The sequence below is a fragment of the Pongo pygmaeus genome, chromosome 9 (genome assembly GCF_028885625.2).
Source record: "Pongo pygmaeus isolate AG05252 chromosome 9, NHGRI_mPonPyg2-v2.0_pri, whole genome shotgun sequence".
Classification (NCBI taxonomy): Eukaryota; Metazoa; Chordata; class Mammalia; order Primates; family Hominidae; genus Pongo; species Pongo pygmaeus.
In genome coordinates, this window is record NC_072382.2 from 131372223 (window position 1) to 131399134 (window position 26912).

Consider the following 26912-nt stretch of genomic DNA (forward strand, 5'->3'; position numbering starts at 1 on the left):
CAGTGTCCATTGTTCCCTTCATTGTGTCCATGTGTACTCATTGTTTAGCTCCTACTTATAAGTGAGAGCATGCAGTATTTGGTTTTCTGTTCCTGTGTAAATTCACTTAGGGTAATAGCCTCCAGTTCCATCCATGTTGCTGCAAAGGACATAATTTCATTATTTTGTATGGCTGTGTAGTATTCCATGGTATATATGTACTGCATTTTCTTTATCCAATCCACCAAGCTAATAATCTTGAGATAAGATCATTTTGGATTCAGGATGAACCTAAGTCCAGTGACAGATGCCCTTACAGGAAAAAGGCAGAGGGTTGTCAGATACATATTATTATATATTTGTCTAAACCTAAGAATGTACGACACCCAAAAGTAAACCCTAATGTAAACGATGAGCTTTTGTGATGACGATGTGTCAATGCAGCTTTATCAATTGTACAAGTGTCCACTCTGGTGGGGGTGTTGATAATGGGGAGGCCGTGCCTGTGTGGGGGCAGAGGTACATAGGAAGTCTCAATATGTTTCTCTCAATTTTTCTGTGAACCTAAAATTGCTCTAAAAAAACGAAGTCTTCTAAACACAAACTAAATAAAACAAATATGTAAAAGGCAGAGGGAGAGTTGAGACTCAGCCCACAGAGAAGGCCAGGTGAAGACAGAGGCAGAGACTGTAGTGATGTGGCCACAAGCCAAAAAATGCCAGGAGCCACCTGGAGCTGGAAGAGGAAAGGAATGGTTCTCCCCAGAGCCTTGGAGGGAGCACAGCCCTGCCAACACCTTGATTCCAGACTCTGGCCCCTAGAACTGTGGAAACACAAAGTTCTGTTGTTTTGAGCCATCTAGTCTGTGATAGCTTGTTATGTCTGCCCTAGGAAACGAACACACAGGGGCATAAAGACCTCATATTTGGGCCCTGGGGGATGACTCTGATGAGCGGTTCTGGCTCTAGAGCTCACTGCTGGGTTCCTGGGATTCCATCAGGCCTGCATCAGGATTCAACTTCTGCTGCCCATTTCTGCTTTCTTCCTTCTTCCTTTCACAGGCTTTGACCCCCAATAAACATCTCACACTCCATACTGACTGCTTCTAGAGAGCCCAGTGTGGCACACCATAATAAGATTTTTGTTAAATAAATAAAGTAGACAGTAAATTCCTGGAAAGCAAAAACCATGCCTTATTCATATTTACAACATTAGAGCTTAGCACAGTACTTCACACATAATAGATGTCCAACAACAATTTGTTAAACGAAGGGAAGAATGCATGAACATTTAAGTGGATTATGTTGAATCTGTAGATTTAAATGTATTTTAATTAAATGTTTTCATATATCTCTTGTGAGCCTACACTGAGGGAGGGAGGGAAGGAGGGAGAGAGGGAGGGAGGGAAGGAGGGAGGGAGGGAGGGAGGGAGGAAGGAAGGAAGGAAGGAAGGAAGGAAGGGAGGGATGGAGGGAGGCAGATTATTTCAGGCTGTGTCATAAGCTCGTCTAAGCTCTGTCATCAGGCTCCTGTAAGGGTAGGGCTGGAGAGGATACAATCTCTAGAAAGGACAGCTTTCCCCCTTGAGGGCAACATTTTTGCCCTTGCAGAGCTAAGACTCTTCCTATCAACATGCAGAAATAATTCTGCCACCCTGCCCCCAGCCCTTCTCACATAAATCCTAAGGATAAACATTTTTAGTGTGAGGAGCAAAAATACAACAGAAGGAACATGCTGCAACAAGGCGGTGGACTGTGCATGAAGGAGAAGAAGTTGCCACTATTTTTAACATTGGGAAAGACCCCATGAAGGAGATGGGATTTCACACTGGCTTTACCTCACAGCATGTTTCAGGGGCACAGGACCTTAGAGGTGACCTACTGCAGTGCCTTCTTTTATAGATGAAGAAAATGAGGCTCAGAGAAAGAAGTGATTTGCTGAAGGTCTTACTACACCAGGCTAGTGGCAAAGATGAGGCTGGAGCCTCAGAGTTCTTTTCTATAAATCTTACCAGGGTACTAGGAAGGGAAGAATAAAAGGAAAGAAGGGGGAAGTGAGACAGAAGTGGCAAAATGAATAAGGTCTCAGTCTCTGTAGGGGGAAGGAGATAATCACACGCTCTGACTAGATACTTTAGACAGATTGTACTAATTATTCCCTACAACGACTCTGTGAAACAAAATGTGCTATCTTCATTTTATCATCTAGGATAGTGAAATAAGAAATGCTGGGTGAGTTGTCCAGGTAAACGGTGGAGTTAGGATTCAAACCCTGGTCTGTCTCACTCCAAAGGCAGTACTTTATCCAGGAGAGCATGTTATAAGGGAGAAGGGTGGAATGAAAGTAGGAAGTGGAATGAAGGGATGGTGATGGGCAGGTTAACAGGGGAACACTGCAAAGGAGAACAGGAGTGGGGTTTGAGTAGCCCAGAATCCCCAGAAGAGGACTCTAAAGCTCAGAGTGGTAGAAGAGGACAGTGAAACATTTCTCATCTCCAAATGCCTAAGAACAAGGGGGAGATGTCAGGAGTGTCTACATCTGGAGTTTGAGTCGTGGGTTTGTGTTAAAGGTGGAACCCTGGGCAGGTAGAAGGGCCATCATTATCCCTGCAGGAGGTAACTACCACCCAGATGCATGAAGGGCATGACTCTGGACATGGTGAGAAATAGAGAGATGTGGAAGATGAATTAGTGAAGGGGTGGGAACAGTTGGGATGGACAGAGCAAGGGGCTGCATGGAGTTCTGAGTGATGACTGAGAAGCTCCCTCCTTGAGAAGCACTCAAGTGGGCATGCTGCATGCTGCTCAGGGCAACAAGAAAGCTGCACCTGGGAGAAGAATCCCAAGTGGCCAAGGGCAGCTCTGCTCTGCTCTCATTAAAGTGAACTCAAGGGACTTTGGCTTAGCAAAGTCACCTCCATGTCTCATTGCTTTGGTCCAGGCCCTGGTCATCTTGCATGGCGACCTTGGAAGAATTTGTTAACTCGTCTCTTGCCTCTTCCAGTCTAGTCCCCTCCTCCAAACAACCCTCTCATTTTTTCCACCTTTGCAGGTCACAAGTCAGATTTGATCACTACCCAACCTTAAACCCTCAAAGATTAAAAACTCTTGTGCGCTGACCCAAGCTACTCATCTCCTACCTCTCCTCACCATTCCCCATACCAGAGCTGCTTTGAACTTAACACTATTCTATCAACAGGATGCAGTCTTTCACAGTGCCATGTTCTGCAGCTGCTTCTTCCTCTCTCTAGAATTCTTCAATCTCCATCCTTCACCACCAGGTTTCTACCTGGCAAACACCTTCAGGATGTTCCTTAAAGCCTTCCATTTAAATTATCCCTCTTACTTTCGAAAGAGAGCAGTGGTTCTCAGAATCTAAGTGTGAATCTGGGGAACTTCAAATATACTCATACATGAATCCCACCCCAGAATTTCTGTTTTAACTGGTCCAGGATATGGGATTGGCCTGGGCATTGGGATTTTATTTTATTTTATTTTAGAGATGGAGTCTCACTCTGTTGCCCAGGCTGGAGTGCAGTGGCACAATCTCGGCTCACCGTAACCTCCGCCTCCCAGATTCAAACGATTCTCCTGCCTCAGTCTCCTGAGTAGCTGGGACTACATGCACATGCCACCACGCCCAGCTAATTTTTGTATTTTTTAGTAGAAACAGGGTTTCACCATGTTGGCCAGGCTGGTCTCAAACTTCTGACCTCAGGTGATCCACCTGCCTCAGCCTCCCAAAGTGCTAGGATTACAGGCGTGAGCCACCGCACCTGGCTGGGATTTTTTTTCTAAAACCCTAGGGATTCAAATGTGCAGCAAACATCGAGAAACCATGGTGTAGAGTTTAAACTGCTTAACATTTTAAATGAGATCCTTCATCAGACCTGCTATGAGAAACATGATGCTATTTTCAATTAATGTAATCACCGTGACAAGAAACCTAAAGAGAAGAGTCATAAATTATAATGACCACAGCTGTTAGTGACTACAGCTCTTACTTAAGGAATCAAGGGGAGTGGTTCTGACTTGTAAGTATTATAGGAATTTAGAGATGGAGAGTTTTTGTCTACATAAATAGGATAGTAATTAAACCGAACCTTGAAGAATGAGAAACTCAACTTTCCACTACTTTGAATGGATTAGTGGAAAAAGGGGTGAACATTTTCATTAGGGAAAGGGCAGAAGGTAAGAAGATATAGGCTGAAACAATGGTGAACACATTCAATCCTGGGTGCTTTCAAAATACTTTGCCTGTATGAACTTGTTTAATCTGCATAGTATCCCTAAAATATCCCCATTTTACACTAATACTAATATCTCCATTTTATAAATAAGAAAACTGAGGTACAGGGAGTTAGGTAATTTGCCAAAAATCACACAACCACCAAGAGAAAATCATAGTTTAAAGAATGAGTGAAGGATCTCACCCAACTGATGTAGTTTGGATGTTTGTTCCCTCCAAATCTCATGTTGATATGATCCCCAATGTTGGAGGTGGGGCCTAGTGGGAGGTATTGGATTATGGGGGCAGATGCCTCATGAATGGTTTAGGACAAACCCCTTGATAATTAGTAGATTCTCACTCAGCTCACACAAGATCTAGTTGTTTAAAAGAATCTGGAACCGGCCGGGCACAGTGGCTCACGCCTGTAATCCCAGCACTTTGGGAGGCTGAGGCAGGCAGATCATGAGGTCAAGAGATCGAGACCATCCTGGCCAACATGGTGAAACCTCGTCTCTACTAAAAATACAAAAATAAACTGGGCATGGTGACGTGCACCTGCAGTCCCAGCTACTTGAGAGGCTGAGGCAGGAGAATTGCTTGAACCCAGGAGGCAGAGGTTGCAGTTAGCCAAGATTGTGCCACTGCACTCCAGCCTGGCAACAGAGCGAGACTCTGTCTCAAAAAAAAAAAAAAAAAAAAAAAAAAAGAATCTGGAACCTCCTTGCTCTTGTTCTTGTTCTCATTCTCACCATGTGATACATTGGCTTTCCCTTCACCTTCTGCCATGATTGGAAGCTTCCTGAAGGTCTCACCAGAAGCAGATTCTTGTACCATGCTGCCTGTACAGCCTGCAGAACTTTGAGCTAATTAAATCTCTTTTCTTTATAAATTACCCAGCCTCAGGCACCTCTTTATAGCAATACAAGAATGAACTAACACAGAAAATTGGTACTGAGGAGTGGTGCATTGCTATAAAAATACCTGAAAATGTGGAAGCAGCCTTGGAACTGGGTAATGGGCAGAAGTTGGAAGGGTTTGGAGGACTCAGAAAATATGAAGACAAGGCAAGGTTTGGAACTTCTTACAGAATGGCTAAATGGTTGTGACCAAAATGCTGATAGAGATATGGACAGTGAAGTCCAGACCAACAAGGTCTCAGATGGAAATGAGGAAGTTATAGGAAACTGGAGTAAATGTCACTCATATTTCACACTAGAAAAAAGCTTTGCTGCATTGTGTCAAAGTCCTAGGGATCTGTGGAAGGTTGAACTTAAAAGAGATGACTTACAGCATTTGGAAAAAGAAATTAATAAGCAGTAAAGCATTCAAGAGGTGGCATGGCTGTTTTTAACAACCTATGATCAGATGTAGAAGCAAATAAAAGTTGATACTTATATTTAAAAGATAAGCAGAGCATAAAAGTTTGATAAATTTGCAGCATGGCCATGTGCTAGAAAAAGAAGCAGCATTTTGAGGAGAGGAATTCAAGAAGGCTGTGGAGTACTTGCTAAAGAGACTAGCATGACTGAAAGAGAACCAAGTGCTAATATTCAAGCCAAGGGGAAGAAGGCCTCAAAGGCATTTTAAAAGTCTTTGGGGCAGCCCCTTCCAACAGAGGCCCAGAGGCTTAGTGATAGAGGCAGGAGGCAGACAAATGCCTAGGCAAATAGGGGCAGGTCCCTGGTGAAACCCCACCTTCAAGCTGGAAACTGTCCCAGGTAAATCCTCAGACTGGATTGAAATGCAAGCACAACAAGGTTTTAAGGCACTAGTCTGGTCTTTAACAAAAATTTATAAAGGGTTATAAAAGGTTTCTAAGAATCTCACCTCATGGTCAAACTGGTTAAGATCAGACAAATTATCTATAAGGTTTCATTTAAAAATTGGGGTTGACATTAATAGTTGACTAATGCAAGGGTAAAGTTTGCCTTTCTCTCCCTTGAACAAGATTTTCATGTAATAGTAAAGGACAATGAAAGTTTTTTGCCTTTAAAAAAATTCTTGAGTCATCATTTTGGCTAAATGTCTTGTGGTAACACGGAATTTTATTTCATATATCAAGTGCTTTGAACCTCTAACATATTTAAGAGGCTTCCCAAAATTGAACTTCAGCTTCAAAAATTGTTTTTTCTGACCCCTAGCTTTTGGATGCTATGGAGGACCCCTGGAGCATCCAAAAGAGAGGTAAATAGGATTATTTGACATGTTTAGGTATATGAGATTGCCAAAGTGATGTTTAATCTTCTTTAGGTTATATTTTAGTGAATAATATTAATATGTGTTCCAAAATTGTATGGGATTTCTAAAATCTAATGTCTGAGTATATGCTATCAATCATAATTAAGGTTATTATGTTGTTATTATAAACCACAGAAATAACCACATTTATTTGTCAATCATGTTTGACTGTAACTACCCTGGATATTTTGTCATTCACAGACAGTTGTTGTCTTGCTTTGATCCTTTTCAAAAGATGGTTTATAATCAGCTATAGGACTTTGACGAGTGCTCTCAAATGCAGGTTTCTGATTAACTTTGGACATTGTGACACTGGAATAAAGGAAAAATGTACAGGACTCATGAAGAGCTGAAATGTCCATGAATACCAAGCAGAACAAGAGTTAACAGAATGGACTGAACTAATAGAAAACTGAAGTAATCTTTTTAACCTTTTGCTTAAAACATTGCTGATTCTTGTTTTGTTTTTCAGAATCAAGGAAACTTTTATTTTGAGCTATTTACAGTCTTTAATAATTGAGTAAGGTATACTCCTGTGAACAAAATTTGGAGCATATTTGTTTCTCTCTGCCTGGCTTCTCCAGCATTTGGAAACTATCTGTGAGTATTCTTAACCTATGGCAATATAGTTATTAGCCTCAGTGCAGTAGGAATCCATTTTCTTTTGCAACAGGACACAATTGGAGAAACTGATTGTTTTACCAAAGCTTTGACTGGAAGGATGTGCTTCCCTTTAAGGAATCTAGATTGACTTGCAGAGCCAATAAGAGCTCCTTGGGAAAACTGGCCTCATATCTCATCTATACAGTCCCTGTACAGGGTTCTTAACCTGTGGTGAGTAAAGAATGTCACTTTCTAACAGGCCCAGGAGCACCATGTTCTTGGAACCTCAAGAAGAGAGTAATTTAACCAATTCATAGGTATTTAAGAATACAAACCCATGGCTGGGCTCAGCTTTAAAAGGTCTTATCTGAGATTTCTTGTGGAACAGAGTTCCATCAAAACCAGTTTAAAAGCCTATGTGAAAAATAATTATTCTTGCTGCAATTTATGCAAATAATCAGGCCAAGTATAAGACTAAAGTCTATTTTGCAAACAACTCAATCTTATCATGATTTGCTTTTGACAAAAATGAGGACTGGAGAAGAGAAAAGTTATGTTTCAAAACTTATCATACATTTGTCATTAAATTCTAATTTCATTAGTTGTTCTTAAGTTTTTGCCTACATTTTCAACTAAGCCTGCCTATCCCTCTGAACCAATCAGTGACCTCCAGCTGCAGCTCAGAAGAGACAAAAGGGAGGGGTAATATAAAAAATCTAGATCAATATTCTAGTTCTGGGTAATTATCCTGCAAATCCTGCCAGGTGATAGGAGTAAATAGGGTCCCCATAACCCAGGAGTTTCTTTGTTTGGAAAAATAAGACCAATGGAGCTAACCAAAGCCAAGCCCCATGCACCCAAATTTTAGCAGGCATAGCTATAGCCACCAGTTATCTGGGTGTGCTGGCAACCTCAGGATTTTTTAGCTGTCCTCACTAACCTTGTTTTGTTTTGATATGTATCTTCTAATAACCCAGTTTGTCTCTTCTTGTCTTCGGGCCATCAAACCCCAAATGGTCATGCAACCAGAGCCTCAGACAATGGCTCCCTTTTACCAGAGACCCTTAGATAGGTCTCTGAGGGAGCTCTGACTGCCATCTTCCCAACATAGTGCCCCCTGTCAGGAGCAAGCAGTTAAAATTGGTCTTCATCCCTATTCTAATGGCAGTAAGATGTACCTCTTCAGAGCAGGCAATGATAGAGGCAGGAGGCAGACAAATGTCTAGGTAGATAGGGACAGGTGCCTGGCGAAATCCCACCTTCAAGTTGGAAACTGTCCTGGTAAATCCCAGGACCAGATTGAAAACCTGCCTTCCCATTTGGTGCACTTTCCTCTGATTGATCCCCATCCTTCCCCTATTTTACAACTACCTACCTTTTCCTAATTTGTTTTCTTCACTATTGTGCCCACCTTTGAGTGTTGTCTTCACTTTAACCTTTTTTGTGTACTCACAAACCAATCATCATGCACTCCCTATTCTGAGCCCATAAAAAGCCCTGGGCTCAGCCACATTGGGAACTCTCCTGCCTTTGGGTAGGAGGACCACCCTTGCATCCCTTCCCCATTAAAAGTTGTTTCATCACTCAATAAAACTTCCCACCTGACTCACTCTTCCGGTGTCTATGTGCATAATTCTTCCTGGTCGTGAGACAAGAACCCAGACCTAGCTAAGCTACAGAGCAAAATCCTGCTTCACTAGGAGGAAAGAATGGATTCAGGGGCCAGGCCCAGGGCCCTACTGCCCTGCCCAGACTCAAAACACTGCTCCCCATATCCTGGCTATTCTGGCTCCAGCCTTGGCTCAAAAGGGATAAGGTACAGCTTAGGCCACCACTCTGGAGGGCACAAGCCATAAACTTTGGCAGCTTCCATTCAGTGTTAAGTCTGCAGGTATGCAGAGTGCAAACGTGAAGGAGACTTGTCAGCTTCCCCTTAGATTTCAGAGATGTATCAGAAAGCCTGAATGCCCAGGAAGAAGCCTGCAACAGGAGTGGAGCCCTCACTGAGAGCACCTACTAGGGCAGTACAAAGGGGAAATATGGGATTTGATCCCCCACACACAGTCCCCACCAGAGCACTGCCTAGTGGAGCTGTAGGAAGGGGCTGTTGCCCTCCAGACACAAGAATGGTAGAGCCACTAGTAGTCTGCAACCTCAGCATGGAAAAGCCACAGGGGCAGAGCTTCCCAAAGCCTTGATATTGGTCTGTTGAAAAGAGCAAGTTTGGCCCAAAACACCAGTGTGCCCTGGATGTGGGACATGGAGCCAAAGGAGATTATTTTGGAACTTTAAGATGTAATGTCTGCCCTGTTGTGTTTCAGACTTGTGTGGAGCCTGTTATCCCTTTCTTTTAGCCAATTTCTCACTTTGGGAATGGAAATATCTACTCAATGCATGCACCACCATTATCTCTTGGGTGTAAACAACTTGTTTTGATTTTACAGGTTCATAGGTAGAAGCAATGTGTCTTCAGTCTCAGATGAGACTTTGGACTTTGATGAGTTAAGATGTTGGGGACTATTGGAAAGGGATGATTCTATTTTGCAATGTGAGAAAGACATGAGATTTGGGGAGCCACGAGTGAAATGATATAGTTTGGATGTTTGTGCCCTCCAAATCTCATGTTGAAATGTGATCCTCAGTGTTGGAGATGGGGCCTAGTGGGAGGTATTAGATTATGGGGGCAGATCTTTCATAAGTGGCTTAGCACCATACCCTTGGTAATGAGTGAGTTTTTGCTCAGTTATTTCGTGTGAGATCTGGTTGTTTAAAAGAGTCTGGAACTTCCCTTCTCTTGTTCTTTTTCGTGTTCTCACCATGGGATGCACCAGCTCTCCCTTTGCCTTCTGCCATGATTGGAAGCTTCCTGAGACCCTCACCAGAAGCAGATGCCAGCAATATGCTTCCTGTACAGTCTGGAGAACTATGAGCCAATTAAAAATAATTTTGAAATAAATCACCCAGTCTCAGATATTTCTTTACAGAAATGCGAGAACAGGCTAACACATCAACAGGTATGAAAGACTCATATTGGATATTTGTGGAAAATGAGTTTGAGTTATTAGAGTGGTATCAGGGCAGGAAGGGCCTGGAATGGGAAAACAGTGTGTTTAAACTCAGCACGTTGAGAAATAGAAAGACACTGACAGTCACAAAGGAGAAGAGCAACTCAGTAATGTTTCAGGAACTTCAAGAGTCAGCAGGTTGTGGGGATACTTTCATTTCCAGCCATGATGGAACAGGTGCGTTGTAGTAGGGCCAACACACCTGCTGAGAACAAGTGGAAAAGCCAGACAGAACAAATTTCTGCGTGAAAGCACTAGAGATCTGTCAAACAGCTAGGATTTGAAGGACCAGATCCCGTAGAGAGAGAACATTTATTGAGGTGAACCCAACTCTCTATACACTGCTTTTACCTATCGGCATTTGTTGATTATCAGTATGTGGCAGGAGGCCAAGAAGTTGGGCAGAGGAAGCTGCTAAGAATCAGAAGAACTTCATGAGGCAGAAAGATACAAATGGAAGTATTTCCAAGGCAGCCAAGATTTGAAGACTAAAATCCCAAAGAGAAATGAGCCTAATAGTCAGCACTGATATTTGAGACCAGCTATGGTTTGAATATTTGTCCCCTCTAAAACTCATGTTGAAATTTAATTGCCATTGTAACTGTATTAAGAGATGGAACTGTAATAGGTCATTTTCCCAATGCACAACCATTCAATATAAGGAGACACTGGAGATTGTGGCAGAGAAAGGGTTTAATAATTGTAGGGCGGCCAAATAAGGAGATGGGGTATCTCTAACCCACCCTCCCAAGGAATTTGGGTCTAGGGATTTTAAAGGGGTTAGAGTAGGCTGAAGTGTGGGGATCATTGATTGATCAGAGTGCAGAGCAAAGTCATGGAATGGGGAAATGAAGAAACTGCATTCCTACACTCATTTGGTTCCTCTGTGGGGAGGGCAGGGGTCTTTAACCTGGTTGGCATCAGCCTTTCCACTGGAATTCAGGATATGAAGAACATCTTAAGCAATTCTTAAACCAAAAGTCTTCTGATTCTAACATGAGTGGTCTTACCTATAGGAACAATGAGGGGGACAAACCCCCAGGGCCAAAGTCACAGGATCTATTGCCATGTGACTTTTGGTTACAAGGAAATTGGTCAAAGTGCAGCCTGAGTAATGCTGGATTATAACTATATTTTTGCCCAGAACCTAGCATGTAATTCTTGTTAACCCTGTGAGGATGGTTTCAGGACCTTTAAGAGGTGATTAGGCCATGACGGCTCCACCCTCACAGGAGGGATTGGTGCCACTGTAAAAGAGCAAGTTTGGCCCCTTCTCACCCTCTCTTGCCCTTCTGCCTCCTGCCATGGGATAACACAGCAAGGTCCTCACCAGATGCTGGCCCCTCAATCTTATACTTCCCAGCCCCCATAACGGAAAAAAAATTTCTGTTTGTTATAAATTACCCAGTCTCAGATATTCTGTTATAGCAGCACAAAACAGACTAACACAGAAAATTGGTACCACAGAAGTGGGGCTGTTCCTATAGCAAATACCTAAAAATGTGAAAGTGGCTTTCAAACTGAGTAATGGGTAGAGGCTGCAAGAATTTGGAGGAGCAGGCTAGAAAAGACCTCAATTGCCATGCAAGTGGTGATAAGGGTGATTCTGGTGAAGGCTTATAAGGGAGGAAAGCTGTAGGGAAAGTCTGAATCTTCTTAGAGATTCCTTAAGCAGTCACGATCAGAATGCTGGTAGAAATATAGATGATTAAGGCCATTCTGATGGCCTCAGTTTCAGAAGGAAATTGAGGAAAACATTATTGGAAACTGGAGGGAAGATGATCCTTGTTATAAAGTAATGAACAACTTATCTGAATTGAGTCCATATCCAAGGCCTTTGCGAAAGGCAGAATTTTAAGAGCAATGAACTAACATATCTGGCAGAAGAAATGTCTAAACAGCAAAGCTTAAGTGTGCTGTGTGACTTCTTTTAATTACATATAGAAAAATACAAGAAGAAAGAAATGATTTAAAGATAAAATTTGTGATTAAAAGGGAAACAGAAGTTAAGAATTTTTAGCCTGACCGTGTGGTAAAGAATGAATGATGATTTTCAGGAAAGAAATAAAAGGTATGGCCAAGCATCTGTTTGCTAAGAAGATTAGTTTGGGTAAAATGAAGCCAGAGGCTATTTATCAGGACCATGGGAGCATGTCCCTGAAGGGCACTTCAGAGATTACCTCCCATCACAGGCCCAGAACACCAACGCCTGGGGTAAGAAACTACGGCAAAAGAGAGGCTTAGGGTCCCCAAGGAATCTTGGGGTCCTGCTCCCCACATTCCCCCATTAGTGCTCCTTGGTCACCCCAGATGTGACTCGAGGGAGCCAAGGTGTGGCTGGGCCTCAGCTTTGGAAGGTACAAATAGCAAAGGTTGGCAACATCATCTTGGCAGAATCCATGGGGTGTTAAGTCTTCAGGCACACAGAATACCAGAGCTTTGGGGGCACAGCTTCCTCCACCTAGATTTCAAAGGATGTTGTGAACAGCCTAGGGTCTCAAGCAGAGACCTGTCACAGGGACAGAGCTACTGCAAAGAGCCCTCACTTGGGCAATGCCCAGTAGAACTGTGGGGTTGGAGCTGCTGCAGAGAGTCCTCACTAGGCCTAGTAGAGCCTTGGGAGTACAGTCACCTCTGAGCCCGCAGAACAGTAGAGCTACCAGCATGCAATGCATGCAATGCCAGCCTGGGAGAGCCACAGACATTAACTGCAACCCATGAGAGCAGCCATGTGGGCTGCAACCAGCAAAGCTATCAGGGTGGCAGGGTGGAGCTCCCCTGGGCCTTGGAAGCCCAACCCTCACACCAGTATGTTCAGAAGTGGGGGCACTGGTTCAAGGAAGATTATTCGGGAGACTTAAGGTTAATGTTGTTCACCTTATTGGGTTTTGGAGTTACTTGAGAATAATTATCCCCTTTTTCTTGCCTATTTCTCCCTTTTGGAATAGGAAAGTCTATCCTATGTCAGTCCCACCTTCATATTTTGGAAATAGACAATGTGTTTGATTTCATAGGCCCACAGCTGGAGGGGAATGTACCTCAGGATGAAATGTGCCTTTAGTTTCCCCCAAATCTGGTTTAGATGAGATTCTGGACTTTCGACTTTTAAGTTGGTACTGTATCAAAATTAAAACTTTTGAGGCAATTGGGATGGAAAAAATGTATTTCATATGTAAGAAGGACATGGTTTTGAGGGTCCAGGAGCAGAATGCCATGGTTTGAGTGTCTGTCCCCTCTAAACTTACATTGAAATTTTATTACCATTGTAACAGTATTAAGAGGTGACTGGGCCGTGAAAGCTCTACCCTCATGGGTGGTATTGATGCCATTATAAAAGGGTGAGTTTGGCCCCCTCTCACTCTCTCTTGACCTTTCACCTTCTGCCATGGGAGGATGTGACAAGAAGGCCCTCACCAGATGCCGGCCTCTCAATCTTAGACTTCCCAGCTTTCAGAATTGTGAGCCAATAAATTTCTGTTCACTACAAATTATTCAGTCTCAGGTATTCTATTATGGCAGAACAAAACAAAGTAACACAGGCTTTTCTTAATCAAGCTGTGCAAAGCAAGAGACTAAGAAGCTAAACAGAAAGAGGCTGAAAAGAAGAGCAAAGCGTTCACGAGTGTCTCAGTATGGGACAAAAATTGGAGTTAAGTACCCCTTCAAGGATGGGGGCAGAGAGTTTCTAGAAAATACCTCAGGATCTCAGGACCTTTGAAGATCCACATACTAGGAGTGAGAGCAAACCAGCAATAAGTAGAGCCTTGCAAAGACTGCAAACGTGCTTCAACTTATTTCACATTGGATTGAGGCGATCAAATCCTCTTTACTTGCCAGAGGATAAAGTGAATCTTCTCTAGAGTGAGAAAGCTTCATTCAGAGCTTCTACAATATTATAGACACAATATTCAGCACCAATAAATAACTACAAGACATACGAAGAAACAGAACTAAGAAAAAACAACTAATGAATATATATGCATAGGTGACACAGACAAGAATTATCTGACACAGACCATAAAATAATTAAGATTATATTTAAGAAAATAGATAAGACCAAAAATTTCATGGTAGAAACAGAATCTTTAAAAGGTTAAATAGAATTACAAGACTGAAAAATGTAATAATTGAAATTATGAAATCAGTAAGTTCAAAGAGCAGATTGGACACCACTGAAGAGAAGATTAGTAAGCTGGAAATAAATCTAGCTAGAGATAGACAATAGACTGAAGTACAGATACTAAAAAGAATGGGAAAATTTGGAAAAGAGCACAGTTGACACACAAAGATGATGAAAGTTCTATATATACATAATTGGACTTTATAAGGAAGAAGGAAGACAGAATGGGAAGAAACAATATTTTAAGAGAAAATGGCCAAGAATAATTTTTTAAAACTGTCTAAAAACATTAAAATATAGAAGATAGATTAAAGAGGAAAAATGAGGTTAGGGACAAGATGGCCATCTAGACGCAGCCAGAAAATGCCTCTCCCACTGACAGAAACCAAAATATCAAGGAAACCATTGCACTTTGAATACACCTTTTGAGCAAAAACACTGAAAGTAGATAGAGGCAATGCAGACACAAAAGCTGGGATGCCTGCGCGGAGTCACTGAGTGCAGGGATCTGCTCCTGGTCCTGAACTGGCCTAAGGAAGCGGCGAGTGAAGGAACTCCCAGGCACCACACTCCCACAATGGGCCTCTGGGAGTCTAGCTTTAAGAGACCTCACAACCCCTATAGACATTTGAATTGGCAGGAGGAAATTCCAAGAGAGCAGGCAGAGACAGAGCTGGAATCTACACAGATTATAAAATGTTTTCTGTGTGGGGCAGCTGCAGGGAAACACAACAGTAGGCACCCATGCCCCACAGTCCTCCATCCTGCCCTGAGCAACTCTAGCTGCTGCCGACTGCCAGGTTGGGGGAAACCAGGGCTGCCTTTCCCAGAGGACCAGGGTGCACCTGAAGTGCAGGTCCCTTGTCCACTGGCCCCTCCCAGGGACCTTGGCTGGCTGTTCCCAAAGGAGAGTGCACAAGGCACAGCCTCCACTGCCCTGCCTGAGTGTTTGGACAGTGGCCTGAGAGCAGGTTGGTACCCTTGGCACAGCGAGTAGGGGCCAGAGGACAAAGTCACGGGCCAAGTTCCCACTCCCTACAGTTTGAGCACACATTGAGCTGAGACCTGTGGCCTGAGCTTGAGCAGGGGAGGAGCCCCCATCCTCAGAATGCTGAGAAGAGTGAGGTGCAGGTTCGTGTACTGGCATTGGAGCTGGGTGCCCGTCCCTCTGTAAGAGCAGTCCAGGAAGGGTGTGGCCTGTTGGCCAGCCACAGCTTCTATCAGAGGGGACCCCATGGCCCAGAACACCTGTAACAGTTCAGTGATCTGGATGCAGAAGGCTTGGGACAAAACTAGCCTGCTCCCATGGCAGATACTGAAGAGAGACCTGGTTGGGAAAGCGTGAGCTGGGTGGACCCCAAAGCCATCTACTGGGCAAAACACCCCAGGCTGCAGGCATTATACCAGCTGAATACTCGCAACACCACTCCCCCACCCAGGGATACCCTGCTCTTGACCCACTGCATCACCAGACTGCTCATAGACCATGACCAGCTCTGACTCTGCCAAGCTCAGAGAACCAGTGGCTCCCTGGGGAATTGTGGGTGCCTTTGCGACCCAACCTTCAGCTAGGACTGCTCCTAAGGGAGGGGGAAGTGCGGCCCACCAGGGCCCCACTCATGGCTAAGGAAGCATCTGCATGGTGCTAGTGATTGGAGGGGACTCACCCAAGGCCTGAGAACAGATTTGGTGAGGTGGTCATCTCACTCCCTGCGTCTCCCTCTCCCCAGAGCTCTGCTGCAAATGCACTGAAATAAGAAAGAGGCATGGGGCTGAGTAAGAGTCTATCTGCAGGCCCCTACTCTTAAAAGGCATCATCTATTGGATTGCAGCCTGAATTATACCACCAAAAATAAATAAATAAATAAATAAATAAATTCCTGTGAAACCCAGTACAGGAAACTAGCCACAAATAAGGAACCAGTATAGAGCCTTGGCCCTCTGAAAGCACCCAAAAACAAGGTCAAATGACTACACACAACATACACCACAGTTAAATCCTCAAGGGAAATAAAGAATGTAAAAACAAAAAGCCCCATCTAAACAACAGCAACTTCAAAAAGATAAAGAAACACCAGTCCTCTCAGATGAGAAGGAATCAGTTCAAGAATTCTGACAATTCAAAAAGTCAGTGTTTCCTTATCTCCAAACGTTTGTGCCAGCTCCCCAGCAATGGATCCTAACTAGACTGAAATGGCAGATATAGAAGTCATAATCTCAAGGAAGCTCAATGATATTTAAGAAAACATTGAAAGCCAATCCAAGGAAGCCTGTCAAATTATCCAAGAGCTGAAAGACAACATAGCCATTTTAAGAAAGAACCCAACTGAACTACTGGAATTGAAAAATTTACTACAGGAATTTCAAAATACAATTGAAAGCCTTGACAATAGACAAGGCCAAGCTGAGGAAAAAAATTCAGAGCTTGAAACCCAGTCTTTCAAATCAACCCTGGCAGAAAAAAAAGAAAAAAAGAATTTTTAACAAATGAACAAAATCTCTGAAATATATGGGATTATGTAAATAGACCAAACCTACAACTCACTGGCATTCCTCAAAGAGTAGGAGAGAGAGTAAACAACTTGAGAAACATATGTGAGGATACAGTCCATGAAAAAATTGCAATCTTGCTACAGAGGTCAACATGCAAATAAATTCAAGAAATTCAGAGAACCCCTGCAAGATACTATACAAGATGACCATCCCTGAGACCCATAGTAATCAGACTTTCCAACATCAACATGAAAGAAAAACTCTTAAAGGTAGCTAGAGAAAAGGGTTAGATCCCTTACAAAGAGAACCCCATTAGACAGACTTCTCAGCAGAAACCTTACAAGCCAGAAGAGACTGGGGACCTATTTTTAGCATCCTTAAAGAAACAAAATCCCAACCAAGAATTTCATATCCCACCAAACTAAGTTTCATAAGTGAAGCAGAAATATATTTTTTTTGAGATAAGCAAATTTTAAGGGAATTCATTACCACTAGACCAGCCTTACAGTATATCCTTAAGTGAACTCCAAACATGGAAATGAAAGAATACTTGCTCCCACAAAAACACACTTAAGTACACAACCCACAGAGCCTATAAAGGAACTATACAATTGAGACTACAAAGCAACCAGGTAACTGCATCACAATAGTATCACAATCGCACACTAGCAATATTAATCTGGAAATATAAGTGGCCTAAACACCCCACTTAAAAGGCACAGAATGATAAGTTGGGTTAAAGACTAAGACCCAGCTGCCTCCTGTCTTTAAGAGACCCATCTCGCATGTAATGACATTCATAGGCTCAAAGTAAAAAGATGGAGAAAAATCTATCACACAAACAGAAAGCAAAAAAATAGTGACCCCTGGGTCACTATTTTTGTATCAGAGAAATGTTAAACCAACAACATTAAAAAGGGACAAAGAAGGGCATTACACAATGATAAGAGGTTCAATTCAACAAGAAGACTTAACTGTCCCAAGTATGTATGCACCTAACATTGGTGAACTCAGATTCAGAAAACAAGTACTTCTTGACCCACAAAAAGACTTAGCTACATAAGAATAATTGGAGACTTCAACACCCCACTGGCAGCATTAGATCATTGAGGCAGAAAAGTAACAAAGACATTCTGGACTTAAATTCAACACTCAACCAATTAGACCTAATAGATACTTCACACAACAACAACAGAATATATGTCTTTCTCATCTGCACATGGAATATGCTCCAAGACTGATCACGTTTGGCCATAATGCAAGTCTCAATATGTTCAAAAAAACAAAATCACACCAAGTATACTCTCAGATCACAGTGGAATAAAAATTAATAGCAAGAAGATCTCTCAAAACCACAAAATTACACAGAAGTTAAACAACATGCTCCTCAATGTCTTTTGGGTAAACAATGAAATTAAGGCAGAAATAAAAAATTACTTTGAAATTAATGGAAACAGAGACAAAACATACCAACATCTCTGGGATACAGCAAAGCAGTATTAAGAAGAAAGTGTATAGCACTAAATGCCTAAAAATTGTACTGAGAAGAACTAGAAAAATAAGAAACCCTAAAGCTAGCAAAAGAAAATAAATAACCAAAATCAGAGCAGAAGTGAATAAAATTGAGACACAAATATTCATACAAATGACCAAAGCTTGGTTCTTTGAAATGATTAACAAGATTGATAGAGTGCTGGCTAGAATAACAAGGAAAAAAAGAAAAGATCCAAATAAGCACACTAAAAAATGACAAAGGTGAAACTGCAACCAATGCCACAGAAATATAAAAGACCCGCAGAGACTATTATGAATACCACTTTGCACACAAACTAGAAAATCTAGAGGAAATGGATAAACTGCTGGAAACACACAACCTCTCAAGATTGACCAAGGAAGAAACTGAAGTACTGAACAGACCAATAATGAGTTCCAAAAGTGAATTAGTAATAAAAACCTACCAACCAAAAAAGCCGTGGACCAGATAGAATCACAGCCAAATTCTATCAGATGTACAAAGAAGAGCTGGTACCAATCCTACTGAAACTATTCAAAACAATCAAGGGCGAACTCCTACCTAACTCATTCTACAAAGGCAGCATCATCCTGATATCAAAATCTGGCAAAGACATAATGAAAAACGAAAAATACAGGCCAATATCCCTGATGAACATAAATGTAAAAATCCTCAACAAAATACTAGCAAACCAAATCCAGCAGCACATAAAAAAAATTAATTCACCACAGTCAAGTAGGGATTATTCCTGGGATGCAGGGTTGGTTCAACATACACAAATCTTTAAATGTGATTCTCCATATAAATAGAATTTACATATGATATGATCTCAATAGATACAGAAAAAGCTTTCAAAAAATCCAACATCCCTTCATGATAAAGACTGTCTACAAACTAGGCATCAAAGGAACATCTCAAACAATAAGAGCCATCTATGACAAACCCACAGCCAACACCATGCTGAATGGGTGAAAGCTGGAAGTATTATCCTTGAGAACTGGAAGAAGACAAGGATACCCACTCTCACCACTCCTAGTCAACACAGTACTGGAAGTCCTAGCCAGAGCAATCAGGCAAGAGAAAGAAATAAAAAGCATTCGAATAGGAAAAAAAGAAGTCAAATTATCTTATTTCACTGACTATATGATTGTATACCTAGAAAATCCTAAAGATTCTGCCAACAAGCTCCTGGAACTGATAAGCAATGTCAGTAAAGTTTCAGCATACAAAAATCAATTGTACAAAAATCAGTAGTATTTCTATACACCAATAACATTCAAGCTGAGAGCCAAATCAAGAATGTAATCCGATTACAATCCCATTTAGCCACACAAAGAAACAAAATACCTAGGAGTACATCTAACCAAGGAGATGAAAGATCTCTATAAGGAAAACTAAAGAACACTGCTCAAAGATAACAGAGATGACACAAACAAACAGAAAAACATTCCATGCTCATGGATTGGAAGAACCAACATCATTTAAATGGCCATACTGCCTGTAGCAATCTACATATTCAATACCATTCTTCTCAAATTACCAATGTCATTTTTCACAGAATTAGAAGAAACTATTGTAAAATTCATATGGAACCAAAAATGAGCCCAAATAGCCAAAGCAGCCCTAAGCAAAAAGGACAAAGTTGGAGGCATCACATTACTGGACTTCAAGCTATAAGGATACAGTAACCAAAACAGCATGGTACTGATACAAAAACAGATACATAGACGAATGGAACAGAGTAGAGAACCAGAAATAAAGCCACACACCTACACTCACCTGATCTTTGACAAAGCTGACAAAAATAAACAATGGCGAAAGGACTCGCTATTCAATAAATGATGCTGGGTAACTGACTAGCCATCTGCAGAAGAATGACATTGGACCCTTACCTCTCATCATATGCAAAAATTAACTCAAAATAGATTAAATGCTTAATACCCCAAACTATAAAATCTTAGAAGAAAACGTAGGTAATATTCTTCTCGACATCAGTGTTGGCAAAGAATTTATGGCTAAGTTCTCAAAGGCAGTTGCAACAAAAAACAAATATTGATAAGTGGCACCTAATTAAACTAAAGAGTTTCTGCACAGCAAAAGAAAATGTCAGAAGAGTAAATGAACAACCTACAGAATAGGAGAAAATTTTTGCAAACTATGAATCCAAGAAAGGTCTAATATCCAGACTCTATAAGGAATTTGAACAAATCAACGAACAAAAAAAAAGAAAAATATTTAAAAGTTGGCAAAGGACATTAACAGACACTTCTCAAAAAAAGTCATACCAACATCCAACAAACATATGGAAAAATGTTCATTATCGCTAATCATCAGAGAAACACAAATCAAAACCACAATGAGATACCATCTCATACCAGTCAGAATGGCTATTATTAAAAAATAAAAAATAAGACATGCTGGTGGGGCTGCAGAGAAAAGGGAATGCTTATACATTGTTAGTGGGAATGTAAATTAGTTCAGCCACTGTGGAAAGCAATTTGGAGATTTCTCAAAGAACTATTAATAAAAGTAGAACTACCATTTGACCCAGCAATCCCACTACTTGGTATAAACCTATATTAGTCAGGGTTCTCTAGAGGGACAGAACTAATGGAATATATATATATATGTGTGTGTGTGTGTATATATATATATATATACGTATGTATGTATATATATGAGTTTATTAAGTATTAACTCACACAATCACAGGGCCCCACAATAGGCCATCTGCAGGCTGAGGAGCAAGGAGAGCCAGTCCAAGTTCCAAAACTGAAGAACTTAGAGTCAGATGTTCAAGGGCAGGAAGCATTCAGCATGGGAGAAAGATGTAGGCTGGGAGGCTAGGCCAGTCTCTCTTTTCACATTCTTCTGCCTGCTTATATTCTAGCCCCACTGGCAGCTGATTAGATGGTGCCTACCCAGATTAAGGGTGGGTCTGTCTTTCCTAGCCCACTGACTCAAATATTAATCCCCTTTGGCAACATCCTCACAGACATATCCAGGATCAATACTTTGTATCTTTCAATGCAATCAAGTTGAGACTCAGTATTAACCATCACAATACCCACAGGAAAATAAATCATTCTGCCAAAAAGACACAGGCAACTGTGTGTTCATTGCACAATTGTTCACAATGGCAAAGACATGGAATCAACCTAGGTACTCATCAGCTGTGGCTTGGATAAAGAAATATGGTACATATACACCATAGAATACTACACAGCCATAAAAAATGAGATCATGTCCTCTGTAGCAACATAAATGCAGCTGGAGGCCATTATCCTAAAAGAACTAAGGCAGAAACAGAAAACCAAATATAGCATGTTCTCACAAGTGGGAGCTAAACATTGGATACACATGAACATAAAGATGGAAAAAATAGACACCGGGGACTCCTCCCAGGAGGAGGGGGCAGGGGTTAAAAATTCCCTATTGGGTAGCATGCTCACTATCAGCCTGATGGGTTCAATCGCACTCAAACCTCAGCATCATGCGATCTACCCTTGTCACAAATCTACACATGTACCCCTTGAGTCTAAAATAAAAGTTGAAGGAAAAAGATATACATGAAGAAAACCACACTTACACATCAAAGTAAAATCACTGAAAAGCAACAATGACAAGAAAAACAAAAACATCTAGCAGAAAAAAGACAAGTTCCCTTCAAAAGAGCAACACAGACTGATGGCTGACTTCTCAATCCACACAGTAACAGTCCCCCCAGAATGCGAGTACTGCAGACACCTACAAAGCACTGAAAGAGAAAAAAAAAAACAGATATAGATCAATGGAACAGAACAGAGCCCTCAGAAATAACGCCACGTATCTACAACTATCTGATCTTTGACAAACCTGACAAAAACAAGAAATGGGCAAAGGATTCCCTATTTAATAAATGGTGCTGGGAAAACTGGCTAGCCATATGTAGAAGGCTGAAACTGGATCCCTTCCTTACACCTTATACAAAAATTAATTCAAGATGGATTAAAGACTTAAATGTTAGACCTAAAACCATAAAAACCCTAGAAGAAAACCTAGGCATTACCATTCAGGACACAGGCATGGGCAAGGACTTCAGGTCTAAAACACCAAAAGCAATGGCAACAAAAGCCAAAATTGACAAATGGGATCTAATTAAACTAAACAGCTTCTGCACAGCAAAAGAAACTACCATCAGAGTGAACAGGCAACCTACAAAATGGGAGAAAATTTTCGCAACCTACTCATCTGACAAAGGGCTAATATCCAGAATCTACAATGAACTCAAACAAATTTACAAGAAAAAAACAAACGACCCCATCAAAAAGTGGGTGAAGGACATGAACAGACACTTCTCAAAAGAAGACATTTATGCAGCCAAAAAACACATGAAAAAATGCTCACCATCACTGGCATCAGAGAAATGCAAATCAAAACCACAATGAGATACCATCTCACACCAGTTAGAATGGCAATCATTAAAAAGTCAGGAAACAACAGGTGCTGGAGAGGATGTGGAGAAATAGGAACGCTTTTATACTGTTGGTGGGACTGTAAACTAGTTCAACCATTGCGGAAGTCAGTGTGGCGATTCCTCAGGGATCTAGAACTAGAAATACCATTTGACCCAGCCATCCCATTAGTGGGTATATACCCAAAGGGCTATAAATCATGCTGCTATAAAGACACATGCACACGTATGTTTATTGCGGCACTATTCACAATGGCAAAGACTTGGAAGCAACCCAAATGTCCAACAATGATAGACTGGATTAAGAAAATCTGGCATATATACACCATGGAATACTATGCAGCCACAAAAAAGGATGAGTTCATGTCCTTTGTAGGGACATGGATGAAATTAGAAATCATCATTCTCAGTAAACTATCGCAAGAACAAAAAACCAAACACTGCATATTCTCACTCATAGGTGGGAATTGAATAATAAGAACACGTGGACACAGGAAGGGGAACATCACACTCTGGGGACTGTTGTGGGGTGGGGGGAGGGGGGAGGGATAGCTTTAGGAGATATACCTAATGCTAAATGACGAGTTAATGGGTGCAGCACACCAGCATGGCACATGTATACATATGTAACAAACCTGCACATTGTGCACATGTACCCTAAAACTTAAAGTATAATAATAATAATTTTAAAAAATTTTTTAGGACCTTATATTAGTAAGAATCATTTTATGTATCTCAACTAACAACTCGTTTGGAACAGAAAATATATCTTATGCAGTTTTATATTTCTAGTGCCCAGAAATAAAATTCAGACTATTGTGGAAAAAAAAAAAAGAGAGAAAAAAAAATATAGAAGTCTTCTTTAAAGTGCCAAAAGAAAAAAACCTGTCAAATGGGAATTTTTTCACAGTTAAAAATAGTCTTCAAACATGAATTCTTCCACGTCTTTCATAACATAGAAAGATATAGCTTCTACATCAAAATAAAGATACTTACAAGCAAACAAAAAGGGAGAAGTTGTTCCCAGAAAGCCTTCACTAAAAGAAATTAAAGGAAAATGATCCCAGATGGAAAAAGAGAAATGAAGAACAATGTAAATAGTAAATATGTGAGTAAATTCAAATTAACATCAACTTTAAAGCAATAAGAATAATATCATCAATTTTAAAAAATGTAAAAGTCTGTAATAATAATTAATAACAGAAAAAGTAAAAGGAGGGTAAGTGGAGTTAAAGTATTCTAAGATCCTAACATCATCTGAGAAGAAGTGAAAATCCTAATTTATTTTAGGTTCTAATATGTCCCAGATGCATGTTATAATCTCAAGGATAATCACTAAAGAATAAATAGTAACAAGATATTAGAGGGTTAAAATAGGAAAACAAGAACTGAATAATGTAAATGAGGCATGAACAGAGAAAAATGAATACAGTATAGGTGAGTCAAATAGGAAATAAGTAGTAAGATGGTAAATTGAAATGATAATTATATTAAATGTAATGATCTACATACTGAAATAGAAGGTAAAGATTTTGAGGCTGGACTAGAAAAACAAAAAGCAATTATATTCTCTTTACAAGAGACACGTCTTAAATATAAGGACACAGAGTTTAAAGTGGGAGACTAACATACTTCTATCAGTAATTGATATAACAAGCAGACAAAAAAAATCAGTAAGAATAGAGATTTAAACTACATGATTAATAAACTTGATCTAATTGATATATATAAAACTCTATACCCAATAATCTCAGGATATGCATATTTTAAGGGCACAGGGAACATTTACCAAACATATCATAAGGTGGGCCATAAAGAGATGTCAATGAATTTAAAAGGATTGAAATCATTCAGTGAATATCCTCTGACCACAGTAGAATTGAGTTAAAAAGCTACAACAGAAAGATAATTGGAAAATCTGAAAATGTTTAGAAACTAAGCAAAGCATTTGTAAATAATTTATAGCTCAAGGGAGAAATTACAATAGAAATTAGAAAATATTTTTTAATGAATGGCAAAAATAGAACATATCAAAACTTATAGCATGAAGCTAGTAATGCTTACAGAAGAATTTTGGCTGTAAGAACAAATAGTGGGAAGAGGAAAAAGGTGAAAATCAACCATCTAAAGAAGTAAAAATGAACAAAACTCAAAGAAATAAGACAGGAAACAATAAAATTAAGAACAGAAATCAGTGTAACAGAAATAAATGTACAATTGAGAAAAATCAACAAAACCAAAAATGATTTCTTTGTTAAGATGAATACAATTGATAAGACTGATCAAGAACAAATCCACAAATGATCTACATGAACAATGAAAAGGGGACATATTACTATTTACTGATGCTAAAACATTTTTAAAAATTGTTTAAATGATACTAAAGGCCAGCCACAGTGCTTCATGCCTGTAATCCCACCTTGGCCTCCCAACGTGTTGGGAGGATCACTTGAACCGAGGAGTTCAAGATCAGCCTGGGCAAAGTAGGGAAACCCTGTCTCTACAAAAAAAAAAAAAAAAAAAAAAATCAAATTAGCCAGGCACGGCAGCTCGCACTTATGGTCCCAGCTACTCAGGAGGCTGAGGTGGGAGGATCGCTTAAGCCCAGAGGGTCGAGGGTGCAGTGAATAGCAATCATGCCACTGCATTCTGGTAGAGACAGACCTGCCATGAAAGGAAAAAAAGGAAAAAAAATTAGCCGTTTTATCTTCATGAAAGGAAAAAAAAAATTAGCCATTTTATCTTCAAGACTTTGGTGTGTGCAAAGACTATCAGGAGTCAAAAAGGCAAATATAGATACATGGGACTATGTCAGTGTTTTCCAACCTCTTAAAATTATACCCCTAAGAAGCCTTTTAAAATTTTTTCTCCTAATCTCCATACCCCCTGCCTCATAAAATTGTAATGCCATAGATATACTGTGTATCTGTTTACGTACTGTATTCCTTTGAAGGGTCACAAACCAATTCCAACAACTAAGACTCTGTTATGCCCCCCAAAACCAATTTATACCCCATGAGGAAAATATAGCCCCGTTAAGAATCTGTGGACTACATTGATGTTAAGAATGTTGATTTATTAGAAGACACCATTGAACAAGTGATAGAGGAGAAGATATTGACAATACATAAGACAGTTATAAAGAATATATAAAGAAATCCTAGAAACAATAATTAAAAGATAGACAATACCCACTCCAACCCCTAAATGGGCAAAAGAATTGAACAAGAAATTCACAAAAAAAGGATTTATCAATTGCCATTAAAATATAGAAAGAGGCACAATCCCATTAGTCACCAGGAAAATACAAATTAAAATCACCATGAAGTCCTACTACATACCCACCAGAGTGGCTAAAATTTAAGACTGAAAATATCAAGCACTGGCAGAGATATGGAGAAAGTGGAACTCACACACTGCTGGTCTAATTGATGCAATAACTTTGGAGAACTGGCAGTATTTACTAAAACCGACCATGATCATACCATATAACCCAGCAATTCTACTCGTAACTTTTTATACCCAAAAGAAATGCTACATATGTTGAAATTATTATGTAGTTTAGCTGGGTTCCTGGATACAGGAAAAAAAAAACATGCAGAAGAATGTTCACAGCAGCGCTATTTGTAATCAGCCAAAACTAGAAACACTCCAAAGATCTATCAGAAATTGAATCGACAAATAAATTATGGCATAGTCATACCATGGAAAACTCTACAACAATGAAAATCAGTGAACTATTGCTATTTGCACAATGTGAATCTTACAGATGTTAAGTGCAAGAAACCAAACACACGTGCAAAAATACATATACCATCATTTAATTTATAGAAATTCCAAACACAGGTAAAACCAAATAACGATGATAAAAGACAGTATTATGTTTGGGGAAAAGGTGGGTAATGACTGGGAGTGGGGCTTCTGGGTTATAGTAGTGTTCTGTTCTTTGATCTGGATGGTGGTTACATGGATGTGTGTGAAAATGCATTGAGCTGAACAATTAGGATTTGTGTACTTTACCTATGTAATGCATACACAAAAAGTTCTCTTACAACAAGGCTGGATGGACTGGAGGAAGGAAGACTTGAGACAAGAGTTTGATGGGAGAAAATTTAAGAAAAATTTATGGGAAAAAGGTATTAGTTTTGAAACTGTAGTGGAAAGAGTCCTGTTTAAGAGTCAGGAAACCTGAGCTCTCATCTGTGTAGTGTTGAACCA